Source organism: Chrysochloris asiatica, unplaced genomic scaffold (genome assembly GCF_000296735.1).
Source record: "Chrysochloris asiatica unplaced genomic scaffold, ChrAsi1.0 scaffold00005, whole genome shotgun sequence".
Classification (NCBI taxonomy): domain Eukaryota; kingdom Metazoa; phylum Chordata; class Mammalia; order Afrosoricida; family Chrysochloridae; genus Chrysochloris; species Chrysochloris asiatica.
Window position 1 is genome coordinate 22,303,305 of NW_006408523.1, and position 6,035 is coordinate 22,309,339.

Consider the following 6,035-nt stretch of genomic DNA (forward strand, 5'->3'; position numbering starts at 1 on the left):
ATGTCCAAATATGCCATCTATTTTATTTATGTGAAGTCCTTTTGGTTTTTTCTAGGTACCTTAGGTTTTGAGAAGATGTTTCATTGGCATAAACTTTCATCACAGGAATGTAACTAGCTCTCAACTTTAATACTGAAAAATCTAGAACTGATTTTGGGGCTAACCTGATCTTCGCATAATCATCAGTTAGGCCTAGGAAACACAAACAACAACAAAGTTTCAGGTTATCAATGTGAATTTATGTTTTAATAGTTGTTGTTCTTGTGTGCCATCGAGTTGGTTTCAACTCATAACAATCTTGTAGAGTTTCCAAGGCTATCAATCTCTAAGGAAGAATAAAGCCTTATCTTTATCCCACGGAGAAGCCAGTGGATTCAAACTGCCTACCCTGTGGTTAGGAGTCCTAGTGAGGCGCTGTAGGATAAGCACTATACTACTAGGTCAGTTTGAACCACAATGTCAGAGGTTCAAACTTATCAGCTTCTCCTCAGAAACCCTACATATGGTCGCTATGAGTTGGAATCGACTCACTGGCCACTTAACCTCATGTTTAACAGCACAAGAGGTTACCCACTAGGGCAGCAGTGTTCCAGAACTCCTATAGTTCATATTTTATTATTACATGTTTAACCAAAAGTGAGATGATTTAAAATGTGTCCCTTTAGATTTTACACACACATATACACTATTCATTAGGTTATTAAAATCATATAGATAATCTGCGGTTCTCATGTTATATGCCAATATTCAGGGTCATGTCTCAACATTAAAGATAATATAAATAATTTCAAAACGTTATATATGGTGGTGGTGGTCGTGCCTGGAAGTCAGTTCCAACTCACAGCAATCCTACATGGGGTTTCTGAGGCTGTAAATCTTTACGGGAGCAGAAAGCCTCATCTTTCTCCCTTAGAAAGGCTGGTAGTTTCGAACTGCTGACCTTGAGGCTTGCAGCCTGACTTGTAACCACTAAGTTACCAGAGCTCCTAAAAGCTATATATGTTGTTATTGTTATGTACCGTGGAGTTGGTTCCAACTCATAGCAACCCTGTACAGGGTTTCCGAGGCTGTAAATCTTTACGGGAGCAAAAAGCCTCATCTTTCTCCCACGGAACAGAACTGTTGACCTTATGGTTTGTAGCCCAATTCATAACCACTACACTACCAGAGCTCCTTAAATGTTATATATAGTCATATGAAATACATTAGACCTCAAAAATATTAATTGGAGATTAATATTTTTATTCATCTCAACCAAAAGCAGTAACAAACTACTAAGAAAATTTAATTGTCTCTATTATTTTATATGTTGTTACTGTTGGTAATGGCTTCTGGGTCAATTCCAACTCCAGGTGACCCTGATAAGGTTTCCAAAGAGTGGCTGGGGGATTTGAACTGCCAATCTTGTGGTTAGCAGTCCAGTACTTATCCAAGAGCACCACACTAGGACTGCATGTATTGTAGTAAAATTACTGTCTACTCAAGGTCGTGTTTCTTAATTCTTTGGTTCAATGTAAACAAAATTTAATATGCATTAATATTTAATATGCAATTAATTAGTTATTTGTTATAAGTAATCATTAAAAATAACAACACAGTATACATACCTAGTAAACATGTGGGAGAACTCAAACATCTTGATTTGTAGTCATATGTTTCTAATGACATTTTTTGAATTCTTAAGGTATAAGGCTTTGTTCTTAATCTTCATCATAAGGTATAATAATATAAAACTGATATCTCCTGGAAATTTGCAGATGATCAAAAAGATAAGAGATTTTTATTTGGTCATCTGACTTTTTTTTTATTATCCCTCAAGTACAAATGTGGAGCGTATCAGTGCTATTTTGTTCTCAGTACAAAAATTAAGTTTAATACTTTAATCAATTCATACTATACATTTGTTTCTGTCCTGAGGAATAGAAAAACATTATATTACTTTAATTTTTTATTCTTCCTTATGTATTTGAACTTCAGAAAAGATGTGTTTATGGAGTCCTGGTAGGGCGCTGGATTGCAAAGTTGGTTTGAACCAGAGGTTGGTGGTTCAAGCTCATCAGCCACACCTAGGAAACCCTGTAGAGGTTCGCTATGGGTCAGAACTAACTCAATGGCACTTAATAACAACAACCTATCTACCTAAATTCATGAATCAAACTTTTAGGTGTACCTTTACTTTGAAAGCTGCACATATTTATTTTATATCTTTATGCTATGAATATTTTGTGGAATCAAGGGTCCATAACTGGATTTTTAGAAAAAAAATTAAATGACATATTTTATTATAAACACAAATAGCCTATCAAATAACTCCATTCTCCAAGAAATAACACAAAAAAATCCCACTGGAATTTAAATTCCATGAACACTGGTTTTGGCAGATATGATTGCTCACCCCAGATACCTGATCTGTGGGTAGAAAGTTCAAAATCACAAAATGAATTACAGGCTCAAATGCAAAACTATAAAACTTTTATAAAGAAATAGAGAGTATGTGAGATCTTGTGCTAGACAGAATGATTAAACTTAATGCCAAAAAAAAAAAAAAAAGTTGATAAGATGAACTCTCCCAAAGTTTTATAGAGGTTAAGAGGTTGAAAAGATTGAAGAAAATATTTGCAAACCATATATCTGACTAAAAAGTTTTGTCTAGAATTACAAAAATTCTCAAACTTACATGTGAAATGATCAACTATTCAATTAGAGAATAAGAAAAGTCATGAAGAGACATTTCACCAAAACAAATACACAGATGGCCATAATTACAAGAAAACAGGTGCAACATTGTTTGCCATTGTTGTTGCTGGGTACAGTTGAGTTGGGTCCAACTCATAGAGATCTTACGCACAACAGATCCAAAACACTGCCGAGTCCTGAGTCAGCACCACAGTCAATGTTATGCCTGAGCCCATTGCTGCCACTGTGCCAATCCATCTCATTGGGGGTCTCTGTTTTTTGCTGACTTTACCAAGCATAATGTCCTTGTCCAGAGATTGGTCCCTCCTAAAAATTTGTCTGAAATATGAGCGATGAAGTCTCATTACCATGGCGTCTACAGGGCATTCCTGCTGTATTTCTTCCAATACAAATTTTTTTTTTTTTTTTTCTGACAGTCCATGCTTTTTTTTTTTTTTTTAAATGGAAAAGTCTCCCTTCATGTCCAGCAAGCTGAGGGGTCTCCTGTACTCCAAGCCAGAGGTACCCTAACTCTTCCATGTGTGGTATCATCTCTTACCCAGCAGAGTCTATTAAGTGAATAAAGCAAGGCCCAGAAACTAGACGTTCTGCTGTAAATGTCATTAGGAATTTCAAGTACTTGTAGACTAATAAGAGGGGCCCAATGGTTGATACCAATCAACTCAATAATAAAGGCTTTGAATTTCCATTCAAAAAGTACTCCCTGCACCCCACCCCAGATGGTGGGACTTACAATTGTGTCATATACAAGAAAACCTAAAATCAAGATAAAGAAGTCATTTGGGAAAAGGAAATTTTAATTTTTATTGTCAGAGTGCAAGAGTCATCAGATGTCCTAGATGGGTGGGACTGGTCACATAATGGGCTAGTTACTATGACCTAAGCCATTGCAAAAGGAAGAAAGTTGAGAGATCCTGGGTGTGTTATCACCACCTACCCCATTCAAGGGATCTATTCTTCTCCAGGCTTGGGGTATGCAAACAGTTTTGAGGGCTCACCAGACCTCCTTGAATTCATTACTTGAAGTAGTCTTAGATAATCACATTGCTTTGAACATTCTGCTTGCTACATTTGGAAGGATTTGGGCTGTTATCAATAAGATTTGCTGTGCTTGGATTAATACCACAGGGGAATTTAAACTCATAATCCTTGTCTTTCACAAGGCAACAAAGTAGACCAGTCTGAAGCCCCAAGAGTCAGGGATCTGGGTCTGCTTTACCAATCTCTTTCTCACGTTAAGATCTTGGCTTACTCCCTTGATTACTATATGAATTGAAATACTGATAATATGTCTTTTCGTCCCCTGGTTACTAAAATGGTGGCTCAGAGAGTAGTTCATACTCTTAATTTGGCTGAGGTCTTTGTCCCGCAGGAACATACTCCCTCTTTTTCAGAAATGGGAAATGTCTGTCAGCTAATCCAGCAGGATGCCCCTAGTTTTCATAACTTGTGTCCTTCCTTTGACTGTGCCACAAAAAATTAGAGCTTCTCACCCTCACAACACCCCTGCCCAGCAGGAAGAAGCTAAGTAGCAGTGATGCCCATTTCCCATGATTAAGAAAAGAACAACAAAAGGAGGAAATTGAAATGCAAGCATTAAGAAGGTTTCACTAAAATGAAACCTAAATAGTCATTTTTAAGCAGCAGCTACAATTAAAGTTTAACATCCTCAGAAGCTATATTCTGTAACTAATAACTACTTTATTAATCCCTAAAGCAGAACTTGTGGTCCAAATGAGAGGGGGGCAATTCTCCTCCAGGAAAAGGGCAAAATTAGAAAACAGGAACTGATGAAAGGAGCATTATGTCCAGAACATGACCACTCTAACTACTGAGACAATCACCCTAACCTCTGGAATAATAATTTTTAAAAAATACAACAATGCCTGACCACAAGTTTGATAATCTTGATTTTCTTGTCCCCTAAAAGCCCCAGTCCACACTCTAGTCTGTAAGGCAAACTTGGGAGATTTCCATTCCTCTGCTCTTCTATGTATCAATATTCAATAAACACTTTGCTCTTTGCTCTAAGCCCTGTCTCTGAGTATTAGCTGGTTCATCATCAGGCAACAAAAATCCCTTTGCAGTTAGACTATTGAGTCCATTCTGACTTATAGATTTATGGGTCAAAGTAGAATGGCCTCATGGGGCTTCACTGTTATAATTTTACGAAAGTTGACTGCCATGTTTGTCTTCCACAGAATCTGATGGATTTCACCAGCCAACTTGCAACCATTATGCCACTAGGACTACCTATATGTAACCTGAAAGCAGTAACTTATTTGATTAAAAGAGAAGAAAAGTACAAAATAAAGTTTGGGAGGGCGGGTGTAAGGGAGTTAAATCTTCATTTGACTCTCTAAAGAGTCAGGTGATATTCCATAAAATAGATACATCAGGAAAAAATTATAGTAAAAAAAATTAAATATATGTATAAAATAGGTAATAGTATACTGAAACCAGAAGACTGCTTTTAATATGCAATTTAGTAACAACTCACTTTTTAAAGTACATACATAATGTACACATATAATACATTAAGAGTAGAAAAACAATTACAAAATAAATTCTCATTTTTTCAGATGATTTCAATACTTCCATGTTTCTAATTTTATTAACTAAAAGGCAATCAATGGCACTGGACTGAATACATATTGCAGGGACAATGAATAATAGTTCCCTTTTAAATATATATGTTCTTATTAAGTGCCATAGAGTCAGTTCCAATTCATAGCAAACTTATATAGGGTTTCTGAGGCTTTAAATCTTCACAGGAGCAGAAAGCCTTATCGTTCTCCAATATTTGGCTTGCAGTCCAGTGTTTACTGTATAGAGATAAGAACTTCCCAAAACATATATAACAGGGCTTCAAAAAAATTCATGGAAAATTCCATTGTCTTTTAATTTAATTTTCCATAAACTTTAAGAAGTTGTAGGCTGGCCTAACCATTACGTATTATGGAAAAAAACAGAAATTATACACATACTGATATGGAGAGTAGACTGAAAATTACTAAGAATATATTTTGGGGTGTCATGAAATGTACATATACTCCAGGGTGACTATTTATAATGTATAAAGTATTAAATTACACACTACCATAAATTACTGAATGATGCAGAAAGCATCGAAAGAAGATGGAAGGAATACACAGTCACTGTACCAAAAGGAAATGGTTGATGTTCAACTGTTTCAAGAGGTAGCATATGATGAAGAGCCAATGATACTGAAGGTTTCCAAGATGCATTGAAGGAATTAGAAAAGAACGAGGCACCAGGAATTGATGAAATAAAAATTGAAATATTTCAACAAAGTGAGGCAGCACTGGAGACACTCA

The 6,035-nt window shown here is 36.0% G+C and overlaps 1 protein-coding gene across 1 annotated transcript in view; it reads right to left on the reverse strand.

The window, feature by feature from the left end:
* GPC5 (glypican 5) overlaps window positions 1-6,035 on the reverse strand; it is a 1,926,732-nt gene that overhangs the window by 1,164,059 nt on the left and 756,638 nt on the right. The window lies entirely within an intron of this gene.